The sequence below is a fragment of the Cetorhinus maximus genome, chromosome 23 (assembly GCF_964194155.1).
Source record: "Cetorhinus maximus chromosome 23, sCetMax3.hap1.1, whole genome shotgun sequence".
In the NCBI taxonomy this organism is placed as follows: Eukaryota; Metazoa; Chordata; class Chondrichthyes; order Lamniformes; family Cetorhinidae; genus Cetorhinus; species Cetorhinus maximus.
This window is the reverse complement of record NC_135901.1, coordinates 30,185,549-30,202,209: the sequence shown is the minus strand read 5'-3', so window position 1 is coordinate 30,202,209 and position 16,661 is coordinate 30,185,549. Positions and strand designations below refer to the sequence as shown.

Below are 16,661 nucleotides of genomic sequence, written 5' to 3'. Positions count from 1 at the left end.
AGTTCAGTCCTGGATGTGATTAACAGCAGCAATAACAGCAGAACCCAATCCCTGGAATCACTTGTGAACTCTCTAATGTCTCAGCAGGTTGGATGACTGAGTGAAGCCCTTCCCACACACAGAGCAGGTGAATGGCCTCTTCCCAGTGTGAACTCGCTGGTGTCTCAGCAGAGCAGATGAATCTCTGAATCCCTTCCCACTCACAGCAGATGGACGGCTTCTCCCCAGTGTGAATTCGCTGGTGCTTCAGCAGTTTGGATGAATCACTGAATCCCTTCCCACAGTCAGAGCAGGTGAAAGGCCTCTTACCAGCGTGAACTTTTTGGTGCGTCTGCAAGCTGGCTGACTGAGTGAATGCCTTGCCCCACACAGAGCAGATGAATGGCTTCTCCCCGGTGTGAACTCGCTGATGTGAGAGCAGGGCGGATGAATCACTGAATCGCTTCCCACACTTGGAGCAGGTGAACGGCCTCTCCCCAGTGTGAATTCGCTGGTGTGTCAGCAGGGCGGATGAGTGAGTGAATCCCTTCCCACACTCGGAGCAGGTGAATGGCCTCTCCCCGGTGTGACTGTGTCGATGACTTTCAAGAGCAGATGGGAAAAAGAATCCCTTCCCACAGTCCCCACATTTCCACGGTTTTTCCATGGTGTGGGTGTCCTTGTGTCTCTCCATGTTCGGTGATCAGTTGAAGACTTGTCCACACATGGAACACGCATGCAGTCTTTCCCCGCTGTGAATGGTGATGTTTTTTCAGGCTGTGTAACTGGTTAAAGCTCTTTCCACAATCAGTGCACTGGAACACTCTCACTCGAGTGTGTGGGACTCGGTGCTTTTCCAGTCACACTGATGTTTAGAACCCGTTGAAGCAGACAGATCAGACAAACATTTCTCCTTCTAGATTCAAAGGCCAATGATATTCAGCTCCCAATGGATCATGTGACTCTGTCAGATCTTGACATGATGTTTGGTTTGAGATTTGTGTGCAAATCTTCCCCTTCTAATATCCTGTAAAAGGAGTTTACGAAAGTCATCACTGTCAGTACCAGATAGAAATTCAGAACAGAAAATTCTGGTTTCCATCGAACATTCTTTCCTCTCTCATTCCCAAAAGCTGTAAATCTCCGGCCCACACCACGGCCCCACTTCCATTCTCATTCTGCTGTACCTAATATATACTTTCCCAATTCTCCTGAAGGTGCCGATTCATGCTGATTGGCAGATTCCTGGTCAATGCTTCATGTCCTGGACTCAGAGATTGTCAGAAATAGGAGCAGAAGTAGGCCATTTGGCCCATCAAACTTGTTCTGCCAGTTAATAAGATCATGGCTGATGTGGCCTTAACTCCACTTTCCTGTCTGCCCTCTATAACTGTTGACTCCCTTGTCGGTCAAAAATCCGTTTAACTGAACCTTGAACATATTCAATGGCCCGGCCTCCACTGCTCTCTGGGGATGAGAATTCCAAAGACTAACAACATTCTGAGAGAAGAAATTCATCCTCATCTGTGTCTAAAAAATGAGACCCCTTATTGTTAAACTGTGTCCCCTCGTTCTAGATTCCCCCACAAGAGGAAACATCGTCCCAGCATCCTCCCTGTCAAAACCATCTCAGAATTCTATTTGTTTCTGGAAGATCACCCCTCATTCTTCTAAACTCCAAAGAGTAAAGGCTCAACCTGCATTTCCTCATAAGACAACCTGTCATAGCAGAAATCAGCCTAGTGAACCTTCTATTAACTGGTGCCAGTGCCAGTATATCGCTCCTTAAGGAAAGAGCCTCAGAATGTACAGAATACTCAAGTTGTGGTCTCACCTATGCCCTGTGCAGCTGTAGCAAGACTTCCTGACAAGTTCCTTTTCCCTGCAGCGGACCGGACCCTGTATCTGGATACATGCAGCTTCTGGAAAGCGTAAGTGAGCCACACTGTGAGTCTGGCTGATAATCTGAAATTGGGCCTGGTCTTCTGCAGGGAAAAGGAATTTGTCCAGGGATTGTGCCTTTTCAATCAGACAAAGCTAAGGGGGACACTGCTCCTTGGTGCACTCCCCATGCCACTTTTCAACCAGCCAGAGTCGACTTTGATTTTTTGAATTAAATGCAAAGCTTTGGCGTAACTGTACCCTGGGGCATTCTGCATGGCGATACATTGACCAATCAGAGAACACTTGCCAACCAGTCAGCACCCTATTTCCTCGTGCAACATAAAATGTTCTTCCCTTTGAAATTTGGTATTCTGTGATGTCCTGATGCATGCAAGATGAAAAGCTTCAACGTGTTTCAGTTTCAGCAAGACTGAAGTTCAGTTCTACCAAGTGACGATTTAGATTAGTGTACTGTCCTGTTAAATACTGGCCATCTCCTGGGGAAACCACCCCTTTAATTGTGAACATGAGGAAAGGGACCATCCTTTTAGCCAGACAAATAAATGTGCCAAGCTGAGGGAGCAAAGGATGTCAATGTCTTTCAGAGAGAGAGAGACCTGGGCCAACCTTTCCAGAGTCTGCACCCTCCCTGGATTCACTTCCTTTCCCTTCAGTTCCTGCAAGTCAACAATTTCCCCCCAGAATGAGAAAAGAAATGGAAAGGGGGAAAGTGTTTTACTCACAGATGTTGGACACAGGAGGAAGTTTTACTCTGTGTGAAGCTCAACCTTCATTCACACAAAGCCCGCGCTATGATTGGCTGGAGGACCAGAGTCCTTCCGGCCCTCCAACTTTCCCCATTGGTGAATTCACCGCCTGAAGACAATGGGGCAGCGGAAGCCTTAGCGGGTGCGCGCGGGAGACACTTTGACCCTCATGACGGAATGAGCGGTTAGTCAATGGGAAACGCCTTTCTCTGCACATGCGCAGCTTCCCCTCTTCCTCGGACATGCGCAGTCCGGGCCGCCCGCCCACTCTGCGGATAGAGCGGTTTTCCCAACGCTGGGGATTGTGGGAGCTGCGGCCGCCATTACTCATCCGGAGCCCAGTCTTCAAACTCCTGGGGCTGGGATGGAAAGTGGGGGGTGGGGGGCGCAGTGACCCTGCCCGGAAACAAAGTACATGTGGGTAGTCACTGGGTTTGATTGTGACGTCCCCTTAACAAAACAGTTTGTTAACTTCAGCTGTAAAGATTTAGACACCTGGGTGACATATTGGGGTGGGCAACAGGTGAGTGTGAAAGTGATCCCCAGAGACAGCACCTTCAGGGGAGGAGAATTAGATAAAAGGCAGGAGGAGGATAGTAGGAGGAATAAGGTTTATAATTAATAGTGGGAGGGGATGTCTGGGGCACTGGGATTTATAACGTAGGAATAACCTATCCGGAGTTGATGAATAGGCAGAGTCATTTCTCTCTTGGAAAGACAAGGCTGAGGGCTAATGGAGGTTTTATAATTCTGAAAGGTTTTGATAGACACAGAGAATGTTTCCACTTGTAGGAGGAAGAGCAAAACTAGAGGCCATCAACATAAGACAGTGACTGATAAATCTAATCGGAAATTCAGGAGAAACCTCTTTACCAGAGAGTGGTGAGAATGTGGAACTCGCTACCGCAGGGAGTGGTGGAGGTGAATAATATACATACATTTAAGGGAAAGCTGGATAAACACATGGGGAGAAATGAACAGGAGGATTCACTGATAGAGTGAGATGAGAAAGAATAGGAGGAGGCTCAAGTGAAGTACAAACACCGCCATGGATTGGATGGGCTGAATGGCCTGATTCTGTGGTGTATATTCAATGTATTTGAGCCCGGTGTGGCCTTAACTCTGACATGGCCCATTCTGGGTTAAAGGGAAACGGTTTAACTCACAGAAGAACATTTCAGCTCATTGCTTCCAACTATTGTCCAATCACTGCCTCTTGTCAGTCAGGTGTCCGAGTGAGGAGCCAAGGCATTCAATTCAACTACAAACATCTCATATGATTTGTTCCAATATAACTTTGAAGAGCAAACGGACTGAAATTATTTAAATTTTCTGGGTCCCAGTGCTTTCCCAAAACAATGATTATTTATCAGCCAGTCTTTTCACATTGAAGAGTCTGTTTCATCCAGGACAAAGCAGCCCACTTGATTGGCACCCCACCGACCACCTTTAACATGTACTCCCTCTGCCATTGAAACACTGTGGTTGCAGTGTGTACCATCTACAAGATACACCATAGCAACTTGCCAGGGATTCTTCAACCGCACCTTCCAAATACAACCTCTACCAGCTCAAATGACATTGCCAGCAGACACATGGTCCATGCATATGAAACTCCTTCAGCTCACACAAACGCTTTTTTATCAGTGGCTGTGTGTATGTGTACACAAACCCCTTTTGATCAGAGCCTGTGTGTACGCAAAGCGCTTTCGATCAGAGCCCGTGTATACGCAAACCCTTTTTGATCGAGCCCGTGTGTACGCAAACTCTTTTCGATCAGAGCCGATGTGTACATAAACCCTTTTCGATCAGAGCCCGTGTCTACGCAGACCCCTTTTGATCAGAGCCCATGTGTATGCAGACCCCTCTCGATCAGAGCCCATGTGTTCGCAGACCCCTCTCGATCAGAGCCCGTGTGTACACTGACCCCTCTCGGTCAGAGCCCGTGTGTACACAGATCCCTCTCGATCAGAGCCCGTGTGTATGCAGACCCCTTTCGATCAGAGCCCATGTGTACACAGAGCACTTTCGATCAGAGTCTGTGTGCACCCTGGCCTCTTTCAGCTCAGTGTCACCTTGTTCGGCCCATCCTGCAGCGCTCTGGGCAGGTTTTAACTTGACCATTTCCTGATCTTCAGCCACTATCCTCTGATTCCCAGCTATCTCAATAGTTATAAGTGTGGCTGTTTGTGCAGTAAGATCCTTAACCTAAACTTGAGAGTGGTTTATATGTTAAAAACCCCTCGACTCGATCTTAATTTAAAAAAGCTGAAATGCCTCATCTTAGAAAAGTAATTCATTGGCTGAGGGGGTGGAAAATGTTGTATGATACAAGTTCTTCACACACAATGTACAGCACAGAACCAGGCCATTCAATCCATGTCATTTCTACTGTACACGAGCCTCCTTCCACCTTTCTTCCTCATGTGTTTATCCAGCTCCCCCTTACAGACAACTCCCCTTAAGCACTCCCTGTGGGAGTGAGTTCCACATTCTCACCACTCTCTGGGTGAAGAAATTCATTCTCTTAACTTTCTTCTTTCGCCTTTTAATTGTTGCCCAGTTTCTCAGCTCGATCTGCTGATCCTGGAATGGGGCAGAGGACTGAGAAAGGATGAGGCAACTGAGACTTCACATCACTTCCCCGAATACCAGGGCTCAGTGAGTCTCATACTCCCAACTCTGAGTCTGAAGGCTGGGGGTTCAAGTACCCACTCCAGAAACTTGGGTCCCCCATAATCCAGGGAGACACTCTTTCAGTCTTCAGCTGCTAGGTTCCTAAGATCTGGAATTCCCCTCCTGAACTCCTACACTTCTCTCTCCTCCTTTAAGTTCTCCTTAAAACCTACCTTTTCTTCTCTCAGTGACATCAAGGACTCGACAAACTGTGTGCCCAAAACAAAGCTGATTTATTTGACAATTATCCAGAGCATTAATCTCCAGCCCAGTTACAAAGATTATTAATATCAGCTGAAACAGACCCCAACTGAACATGCTTCAGTCCTGGATGTGATCAGCAGCAGCAATAACAGCAGAATCCAACCTGTACAGTCAAGCATGAACTCGCTGGTGTGTTAGGAGATGAGATGGAACATTTAATCAGCCTCTCGCCAGTCTGAACTCGCTGCTGGCTGAATGCATGACTCCATTCCCACAAACGGAGCAGGCGAACGGCCTCTCTCCAGAGTGAGCTCACACGTATGTAATCGAGCTCGATGAGGGAGTGAATTCCTTTTCCTCTTTGTTGCGTTCTCTGCCAAAAGACAGCTCTGACCCTCAGAGCCACGATCTCCAACACAGATCGGGCAAGGAGGTAGATCCTGAATCTACCCTCGCCTGGATGGGCTATTGGCACTGATCTGATATACACCCACCTTCCAGTCCCCTGAGCGAACTGCCTCCACCCGCCCACCCGCCCCGCCAAGGAGTGGGAGTTACTGTGACAATTTACAGTCTGGAGCTATGGAGAGTGATGGTCACGGTGCTAATTTCTTTCCATCATGTGGCTGAGCAGGAATCTCTCCCGCTCTTACCACCTGCCAATGGTGTGTGAAGGTTTTACAAGTTGATGTTAAACCTGTTTGGCTGCATTGTGAAGACACTTTCCTTGGCCATCAAGTCTTGGAGTGGGAATTGAAACGGGAGTTTCTGGCTTAGAGGCAGGGACACTACCCACTGCCCCACAAGACCTCCTTTGTTACCTATTGCCCTCCCCAATATGTCACCCAGCTGCCTACATCTTTACAGAAAGAGAGTCATATTCTGCTCGAAATGTTAACTCTGTTTCTATCTCCACAGGTGATTCCAGACCTGTTGATTGTCTCCAATTTCGATCCAAATCTTTACTCCTGAAGTTAACAAACTGCTAAGGGAGCGTCACAATCGAATCCAGTGACTACCCACATGTACTTGTTGTCAGGGCGGGGTCACTGCGGCCCCCCCCCCCTCCCACCCCCACTTTCAATCCCAGTCCCGGGAGTTTGGAGACTGGGCTCCCAATGAGCAATGGCGGCCGCAGCTCCCACAGTCTCCCGCGCTGGGGAAACCGCTCTATTCGCCGAGTGGGCGGGCGGCCCGGGACTGCGCATTTCCAAGGGACGGGCGCCTGTGCCGAGAATGGCGTTTCCTATTGGCCAGCCGCTCAACTCGTGATTGGTTTCCCCCCCGCCCTGCCCCCCCCAGCACGAAGGTTTCGGCTGTCTCATTGTCTTCATGCGGAGGATTGACCAATGGGAAGAGTTGGGGGACCAGAAGGACTCTGGTCCTCCAGGCAATCAGAGCGCGGGCTTTGTGTGACTGAAGAGTGAGCTTCACACAGACTAAAACTTCCTCCTGTGTCCAACATCTGTGAGTAAAACACTTTCTTTTCTCCCCCTTTCCATTTCTTTTCTCATTCTGGGGGGAAATTGTTGACTTGCAGGAACTGAAGGGAAAGGAAGTGAATCCAGGGAGGGTGCAGACTCTGGAAAGGTTGGCCAATGTCTGTCTCTCTCTTAAAGACATTGACATCCTTTGCTCCCTCAGCTTGACACATTTATTTGTCTGGCTAAAAGGATGGTCTCTTTCCTAATGTTCACAATGAAAGGGGCGGTTTCCCCAGGAGCTGGCCGACATTTAAGGGGACAGTAAATTAATATCGGACAGGGATATGTCTATTTAGCCCATTTCGATTCATTCTCCCCTCCCCACCCCCACTAGGGCTATCTGTACCTTGCTTGTCCTGCTTTCTACCCTTAATTAGCACATTCCTTCGATAATATCACCACCTTCAACACCTCTTTGTCCTTTTGTCTATGACATCTTTTGGCTATCTCCACCTATCACTGGTCCTCTATCCAGCTCTACCCCCCACCCCCCACCCCAAACCAGCTTATATTTCACCTCTTTTCTATTTTTACTTAGTTCTGTTGAAGAGTCATACAGACTCGAAACGTTAACTGTGTTGCTCTTTGCAGATGCTGCCAGACCTGCTGAGTTTTTCCAGGTATTTTTATTTTTGTGTTAGAGATATGTCTAGTGTTGTTATAAGGTATATATTTTATATAAATTATTCATGATTCTGTATTAAAGTTCATTTATTATTATTTCTAGTCTTATAATATAGAACTGTATCTACATTAGAAATTTCCAATCCTGGAGTCATCACTAGACTTCCTGCCGACTCCGTGGAGCAATCTAGTCAGTCCAATTCCCCCTCTATATCCCCATTCCCCTGTAAATTTATTTCCTCCAAGTGCCCATCAAATTGAATTTTGAAATCATTGATCGTCTCCACTTTCACCAGCCTCATAGGCAGCGAGTTCCAGGTCATCACCACTTGCTCCCAAAGAAAGTTCTTCCTTGCATCCTCCCTCCATCTCTAAGCAAGTAACACAGTTCTAGTGCACAGTATTATACACATTTTTATTCCAGTAATTCAGAAATCAAAAGGCTAGCAGCCTGCATAAAGAGTTTCAGGTCCCTGTGCCCAGGACAGGAAGCAGTGAACACGGATCTGTCTGTTGGTCAGCATCAATCAGCACCTTCAGGACAATTGGGAGGGTGTATATTAGGTACAGCAGAGTGAGAATGGTGGAAGAGTGTATGGGTCAGAGATTTACAGCTTTGGGGCAGTGGGAGAGGAAAGAATGCTCCATAGCAACTAGAATTGCCTGTTCTGAATTTCTATCCTGTACTGACAGTGATGACTTTTGTAAACTTCTTTTGCAGGATATTAGAAGGGGAGGATTTACAGTCAAATATCTCAAACTAAACACCATGTTGTGACCTGATGGAATCACTCAATTCATCAGGAGCTGAATGTCACTGGTCATTGAAACTCTAAGGAGAATTGTTTGTCTGCTTAAAATGATTTTAAACATCAGGGGGACGGGAAAAGCACTGAGACATGCACACACCTGATTGAGAGTGTTCCAGTGCACCGACTGTGGAAAGAGCTTTCACCAGTTACACAGGCTGAAAAATAATACACCATTCCCTGCAGGGAGAGACCATACACATGTTGTGTGTGTGGATGAGGCTTCAATTGATCATCAAACATACAAAGAAATAAGGACACCCGCACCATGGAGATACCATCAACGTGGGGATGGTGGGAAGGGATTCCGGTTCCAATCTGAGCTGGAAACTCAACAACATGTTCACACTGGGGAGAGGCCATCCAACTGCTCTGAGTGTGGGAATGGATTCACTCAGTTATCCCACCTGCTGACACACCAGCGAGTTCACACCGGGGAGAGGCCATTCACCTGCACCATGTGTGGGAAGAGATTCAGTCGGTTATCGAGCCTGGTGACACACCATCGATTTCACACTGGAGAGAGACCATTCACCTGCTCCATGTGTGGGAAGGGATTTAGTTATTCATCCACTCTCCGGACACACCAGCGAGTTCACACTGGAGAGAAGCCATTCACCTGCTCTGATTGTGGCAAAGGATTCAGTCGGTCATCCAGCCTGCAGACACACCAGTGAGTTCACACTGGAGAGAAGCCATTCACCTGCTCTGATTGTGGCAAAGGATTCAGTCGGTCATCCAGCCTGCAGACACACCAGTGAGTTCACACTGGGGAGAGGCCGTTCACCTGCTCTGAATGTGGGAAGGGATTCTCTGATTCATCCATCCTGCTGAGACACCAGCGAGTTCACACTGGGAAGAGGCCGTTTCCCTGCTGTCAGTGTGGGAAGGGATTCACTCAGTTATCCAGCCTGCAAACACACCAGCGAGTTCACAAGTGATTACAGGGTTGGATTCTGCTGTTATTGCTGCTGCTAATCACATCCAGGACTGAACCATGTTCATTCTGACGCTTGGTGAAGTTGTGGGGAGGGGCTCGGAGGGTCTCTTTCTGCTGGACTGGCTGGTCTCATGACTTTGCTTCCAGCGGCCGATGTTCTTTGATGTTGAAAATACTTGGTTTCATATTTCATATGGATCACCGGATGAAAGTGTGTTTTGAAAATCATAAATGTTTAGTTTGCATTTCAGTTTGGAACCTCCTGAAACATGCCACTTTGCCATGGAGATGGGCTCTGGGGGTTAGAAGGTCCTTTTGTTTAATTTATCTGGGTGTTTCTCAGAGAAGACAGTCACAGATTTGGTCTTGTGTACTTTGCAACTCACTCAGTGTTGGTGAGGGTGGAAAAGCTGGAAGATATGCCTCGCTTGGAGCTGGAGGAAGAAATCTGCAGTGACCCTCACCCAGAAAGGCAGTTCGTCCTGTGGCAGAAAGCAGTCATACACAAAAACATACGAATGAGGAGCAGGAGTGGGCTATTCGGACCTTTGAGTCTGCTCTGCATTCAATAAGGTCATGGCTGATCTGATTGTGTCTCAATTCTACTTCACTGTCTACCAGCTATAACCTTTGACTCCCTTGTCAATGAGGAATCTTTCTCACTCAACCTTAAATATACTCAATGACCTTGCTTCTGCTAATTTCTGTGGAAATGAATTCCACAGACCAGTGACCCTCCGAGAGAGAAAAATTCTCCTCTTCTCCATCTTAAATGGGAGACCCCTTTATTTTTAAAATGTGTCCTCTCGTTCTAGTCTCTCCCACAAGGGGAAACATCCTTTCAGCATCCACCCTGTCAAGTCCCCTCAGGATCTTATATGTTTCAGTAAGATCACCTCTCATTCTTCTAAACTCCAGTGGATACAGAAAGGGAGGAAAGAGATAAGGAAAGAGAGAGCTTCAAAGAGAGAAATAAACTGGAAACTTTGAACTGGTTAAAGAAAAGCTTAATTTAGGTGGTGAAAGAGAACCTAATAGTTCACATGAGGAGTCGAGTCCCACTCTGAGTTTTGATTCGACAAAGAATCTTCGCCTATCACCTCAATTCACTGAGGACGGAATTGGGGGATATTTTGTCTCTAGTTGCTACAAAGCTAGAGCGGCTAAAGGAGACATGGAATTTGTGAATCGCATGGAAAACTCAAAGTATTAGAAAGAAAAATCAAAGTTCAAATTGAGGAAGTTCCACGGGAATATGAATTGACCATGACAAGGGAGACAGGAGGGGGAGCCGGGAGTGATGGCGGGAGCTGGGACTTACAGGGTGAAGCTGGGTTGATATTTCCCCCAGACCCACACCCAGATACACAAATGCTGACTCTCGGGGTGTGTACACTGTGCCAGGAGAGGCACAGGAAGGAAGAAATATCCCCTCTTGTGGGACTGATACTCCCAATAAGTCGGAGGATGGACGTTGCTTGACTGGGAGCGAGTTTATGTCAGCGGATACAGGGGGGACTGGGAAATGGGACTTGTTGAAACTTAGGACACAGGTTGCAGACTGCAGTTTCTAGAGGGTGAAATGTAGGAGAACAGCCAGAGATGTGTTGGAAATAGTCAAGTCTTGATATAACAAAGGCATTGACGAGGATGCCAGGAGTGGATGGGCTGAGGCGGGTGTGAAGTCGGGTAATGTTATTGAGGTAGAAATAGGCTGTTTATTGAAGGTGTGAATATATGATACCAAGTTTGTGAACAGTCTGGTTCAGGCTGAGACAGTTACCAGGGAGAATGATGGAGCTCAGAGCTGGGTAACAGAATTTGGTGCGAGGACTGAAAACAATGGCTTCAGCCTTCCCAATATTTAATTGGAATGAGAGATGTGTGAGGGATTAGATTTTGGTGGGGGTGGGGGTGGGGGTTTGGTGGGGGGAGGTGGGTGAACGTGGAGATACAACACAAGCTAAATGGACCGAATTTATAGAGGGTGCAAGAACAGAGAGACCTGGGGTATTTGTATACAAAACACTGGAGGAGACAGAACAGGCTAACAAATCGGTTAATGAAGCCCTTGGGATCCAGGGCTTTATAAGTAGAGACACAGAGCACAAAAGACAGGAAATTATAGTGAACCTGTATAAAAGTCTAGTTTGATCCCGCTTGAAGCATTGTGACCAATACTGGGCTGCACACTTTAGGAAGGATGTGAAGACTTTGGAGAGGGGGCCGAAGAGATTTACTGGAATTGTGCCAGGGAGGAGGGATTATACAGTTAAGTGGATAGATTGGATAATCTGGGTTTGTTCTCCATCGAGCAGAGAAGATTAAGAGGAGATTTGATAGGGGTGTTTAACATTATGAAGGGTTTAGATATGTGAAATAGAGAGAAACTGTTTCCAGTGTCTGAGAAGTCGATAACCAGAGGGCACAGGTTTAAGGTGATTGGTTAAAGAAGCAGAGGTTACCCGAGGAAAAGCTTTTTCACACAGCGAGTGGTTTGGATTTGGAATACACTGTCCGATAGAATGGCAGATGCAAATTCTGTAATACATTTTCAAATGGAAATTGGGAAATTTGTGAAGGAGAAAAGTACAGGGATCAGGGGAAAGAGCCAAAGAGTGGGGCTAATTGGTTTGTTCGAGACAGCAAGCTAGATGGGCCGAATGCAATCCTTCGGTTTGTTCTGCACGATGATTCTGTACTTGCTCCTGTCCGGACTTTCCCAATGTCCCTAATCCTTTCAAAAGGTGTTTGATAAAGTGCCACAAAAGACTTGTTACCAAAATTGAAATACATGGGATGGAAGGAGCAATGACTGCCTGGCTTGGAAATGGGCTTCGCGACAGAAAGCAGAGAGCAGTGGAGAATGGCTGTTCTTCAGATTACAAGGAAGTGTCCAGTGGGGTTCTCCAAGGTTAGTGTTGGTCCCACTGCTCCTTTGATGTGTGTTCATGCCGTGGGTTTAGGCACACAACAGGTAATTTCAAATGCTTCAGCTGGTAGGAAACTCAGAAATGTTAGTAAACAGTGAAAAGGATAGGAACAGACGAGGAGGATGAAAACTGACTGGTGAAATGGACAGATACCTGAAAGATGCACTTTAACACTGAGAAGTGTGAAGTCATGCATTTTGGTAGGAAAGAGAATGAAAGGAAATGTAAAGTGAAGAGAAATCATTTTAAATCAGGAACGGAGACAGATGGGGAGCCAGGTTTCTGTGCCGGTCTCGTAAACCACAAGTCAGATCAATTTTGACTTTGGAAAACTGCAACTTCCTCCTCACCTGATTCCTGCCATCTTTGCATCTCGGAGAGGCACGAAAGTGATAAGGGTGGGTTTCCCGATTAGCGATTGGGTGTGGGCTCGGGTTTGAACCCAGAAGAGCTCGGCGGTGGGGTTGGGCGCTTCCTGCCCTTTGCCCAATGACAGGACAGTTAATGGAGCCATTGAACATGTTCTGTCTGAATACGGCCCTGAGAGATCACTAGGGGAGAATTCTGATGTTAGCGCTGTGAGTCCTTCCTGTTCAAGTCACCAATGACTGAAACATTGTTGCCCTGTGAGAGCTGGCCCATGAAGAACATTTCCCTTAGTGTCCTCATCAGTCATTGCTGTGCCCACTGTCCAACTCCACTGCTGTCAATCTACTCTCAGCTCTGTGTGCACTGCTGGAGCAACCATTCACTGCTCATCCCTAAAAGTCACTCACTTAAATAAAATATCTACTCTCAGCTCTGTGTGCGCTGCTGGAGCAATCATTCACTGCTCATCCCCAAAGGTCATTCACTTAAATAAAAAATCATGATGTTTCAGCCCACACAGCTCTGCTAGCGGTCACAAGAACATTTCAACCTCTGCTCTCCTCACTCACAACACAGCCCCTCTGACACCCACAAACCCCACCTGAATCCATTCCCCTCCAGGCGAGGCAGTCCAATGAGCGCGGCCATGTTTAAGCCCCAGAAGGACCACAAACCAAGTCAGGAAAGCTCCTGGAGGACCTCGGGCACTAACTGCATTGGTGACTGGGACATGGCTTGTCGCCCTCTCACTTGCCAGGCAATGCTGAGGCCCCCCAGCCTGTGCCGTGCAAAGCCTTTCCTCATGTGGCACACACAGAGCAGCACCTCCCCCTCACGAGCATTACATCCCATGAGGTTAATCATGGGAAACACCAAGAGTGTCACACGTCTTGCCCCAGGTACCTCCAATACCCTTATCCCAGGATGGCAGACTGAGAAGGTAGCCAGAAGTCCCGGGAGGTAGCAGTGCCCCCGCTTCATGGAGCTCAACCTGGACATCCTTCTGACAGAGACAGACACCCACACGGGGACATCGTGTTCCCTGAATGATCCAGGTTCCCCCCGGAGTTTGGGTGAGGAGAGCAGATGTCATCATCTCTGCTGGCGACCAACAGAGGACCTGGATACAGTGTCGAAAGCGCTTCACTGACCTGCTGCTCTCCGCCAAGGCGAGTGAGATGTCCCTGCCATGCATGTAGCCCAGTACATGTCAGGCCTCGGGTGGAAACAGGGTGCATGATGCTCAACAGGTCTACGGGATCATGGGCCCATGGCCAAGGTGAAGCAACAATGTCAATGGTCAAGGATGGAAATGAGGAGAAATAACTGTGGAGCTCTTGGAGGGATCTCCAATCACCGTGACTCAATGAGCCAGCACATCGCCCTTTCCCTCTTGTCCTTGCAGGAGAAGAGGGCTCACAATGCCTGCGAACTACAGAGGACCAGGGGAGGGACCGCACATCTCCGTGCTATTTGACCTGTGGAGTAGAGGGAAATACCGTCCACAGAGCATGTTGGTGACCGCTTGGGCATTAATGGTAACAGGTAACTCCAAGTGGCAGCAACTGAGTACCGGGATAACTTTGGAAGAAGGTCACTAAGGAAAGAGGGCGCTCTGCATGACCTCATCTCATGACCAGTTCATCTCATGACCAGGGGGCGGTAGTTCCAGGAACTCTCACAACATTTAAGAAGTATTTAGATGAGCGCTTGAAACGCCATCGCACACAGGGCTTCGGGCCAAGTGCTGGAAATGGGGTTAGAATAGGTAGGTGCTTGATGCCCGGCAAGGACATGATGGGCAGAAGGGTCTGTATTGTGCTGTATAACTCTAAGACTGTATGACCAAGACTGCCTTGTGTTTCCCTCACAGGTCCCAGCGCTGTGATCTCTCTCCCTGGGGAGGAGTCCGGGCTCGGACATGAGGAGGACGTAGACGTGTCCGAGGATGTACCCTCACCACTATCTCACTCAGCAGACACCAGGCCAGAGACCCACACTCCAGAAGGTACAAGTGTGGACATAGAGTAGGGGGCACTGGTTGATGAGAACAGCATCAGTGTGCCGGAATGGGTGTCAGTGGCAGAGGTTTCTGAGCACAATTGCCCCGGGAGGTGGGAGGGCAGTCACAGGGATGCTCTGCAGGATGGTGAGACAGAGCCTCTGGAGTCTCAGTTTAGGCTTCACTTTTTGGACCTACAGTGGGAGATAAGTGGCCACCGGACTTAGTTCCCTGAGGCATCGAGAGCTCAGGCACTCTGAATGGATGAGTCCATGGTGACCATGACCTTGACCATGTCTCTGGTTGGGCAGCACATGATGAGCAGCCAGGAGAGAGTGGCCAGCCTCATGGTGAGCCCATGAGCAGGTGTTGGGTCTCCTGCGCTGCGGTACTTGGTCAATTGCAGCAGTGGGAGAGGGGCGAAGGACCCTGAACAGGACTATCTCACGGGTGGAAGATCAGTCTCTCGAGGGGATGGCAGCTGTGCCCCAGCGCCCCACCCCATCCGGCCATCGGGGCACCACCCCAAGGGCTGAGCAACCTGACCAGGTGGGTGAAGGATCCACGGATACTGAGGGAATCTCACTCTCCTGTGATCCATAGAGTCATAGAGGTCTACAGCACAGAGAAAGGTCCTTCAGCCCATCGAGTCTGCACCAGTCAAACAAGTACCTAACTATTCTTAACCAATTTTCCAGCACTAGGCCCATAGCCTTGTATGCCATGGCATCGCAAGTGCACATCCAAATACTTATTCAATGTTATGGGGGTTTTCTGCCTCTACCGCCCTTTCAGGCAGTGAGTTCCAGATTCCCACCACCATCTGAGAGAAAAAATTCTTCCTCACGTCCCCTCTAAACTTCCCGCCCCTTACCTTAAATGTATGCCCCCTGGTAATTGATCCCTCCACCAAGGGGAAAAGTTCCTTTCTGTCTATCCTATCTATGCCCTGATAATTTTATACACATCAATCATGCCCCCCCTCAATCTCCTCTGCTCCAGGGAAAATAACCCCAGCCTATCCAATCTTTCCTTACAACTAAAACTCTCCAGCCCAGGCAACATCCTGATAAATCTCCTCTGCACTCTCTCCAGTGCAATTACATCCCTCCTATAATGTGGATTCCAGAACCACACGCAACCGCTCGGCCCCCTCAGCTCGAAGCGCCATCTGATACCCGGTGGCTGCCGTGGCAGAGATGCAGGTAGTGCAGCCACCAGGAAGGTCCCAACGGGTTCCTGTGCGATGAGGCTGAGCATCAAGATCTTCACAGCCACAGAGCCGGAGAGGCGAGCAGCCTGTCTCCGCCTCCTCCGAGGTAGCAGGGGGAGCACTACATAGGAATATCCATGACCGCAGGACACCACGGCGGCTCGAGCACTGATTGGCTCACAGTGGTGTTTAGATACGGTGCGTTTTGTACAGAAAAGAATTTACCATCTATCTGGTGAAATCTAAACCTTCATGTGAAATAATGCAAGCCATTTCCACAATATTTACAAGATGTTGAAGTCAGTGTGTGGTCAGAGGTCCTCAATTTCTCACCAGCAGCCTACGTGCACCACCCAGTAAACCTTCCTCATGTCTGACATGTCCCCAGATACATGATGGATACAATGCCGGGTCCTCGGTGTTTCAAACTCCCTCCTCTCCCTTCCAGCTCTTGGTTCACACTCTTCCAAGGCGGACATCACATGAAGCGATGCTGAATGAACAGGTCTCAGGCCTCGATGAAGTCCCGCATGGACTCCTGTACCTCTCGGCGGTCACATCATGCACTGTGTCTCCAGCGTCCCTCCAGTGGGCCTTCGCCCTCACTATCCACTTCTTCATCCTCCACCTCTTCCTCCTCCTCCTCCGCTTCCCTGGACCTCCTCTGGTTCCAGTGACAGATCCTTCACAGCGCCAAGGTTGGACCATGAGGCAAGGTACAATCATACGGGAATACCTGGCAGGTACGGACGTAGAGAACCCCCTGAGTGGTTGAAG

The 16,661-nt window shown here is 48.5% G+C and overlaps 2 protein-coding genes, 2 long non-coding RNA genes and 2 pseudogenes across 5 annotated transcripts in view; 4 read left to right on the top strand and 2 right to left on the bottom strand.

Moving 5' to 3' along the window:
• LOC144697287 (uncharacterized) overlaps positions 1–16,661 on the top strand; it is a 685,032-nt gene that overhangs the window by 331,317 nt on the left and 337,054 nt on the right. The gene's annotated exons all lie outside the window — the stretch shown is intronic.
• Positions 1–16,661, bottom strand: part of LOC144697957 (uncharacterized) — a 375,283-nt pseudogene that overhangs the window by 24,636 nt on the left and 333,986 nt on the right. The window contains exon 2 of the transcript XR_013580441.1: positions 387–1,006. The product of XR_013580441.1 is annotated as an uncharacterized LOC144697957 (transcript). The remainder of the gene's footprint in view (positions 1–386; positions 1,007–16,661) is intronic.
• LOC144697292 (uncharacterized) overlaps positions 1–16,661 on the top strand; it is a 318,255-nt gene that overhangs the window by 124,949 nt on the left and 176,645 nt on the right. The window lies entirely within an intron of this gene.
• The window catches only part of LOC144697369 (uncharacterized), a 240,069-nt gene that overhangs the window by 141,246 nt on the left and 82,162 nt on the right, over positions 1–16,661 (bottom strand). The gene's annotated exons all lie outside the window — the stretch shown is intronic.
• The window catches only part of LOC144697361 (uncharacterized), a 392,999-nt gene that overhangs the window by 359,170 nt on the left and 17,168 nt on the right, over positions 1–16,661 (top strand). The window lies entirely within an intron of this gene.
• LOC144697956 (uncharacterized) overlaps positions 2,676–16,661 on the top strand; it is a 61,635-nt pseudogene continuing 47,649 nt past the window's right edge.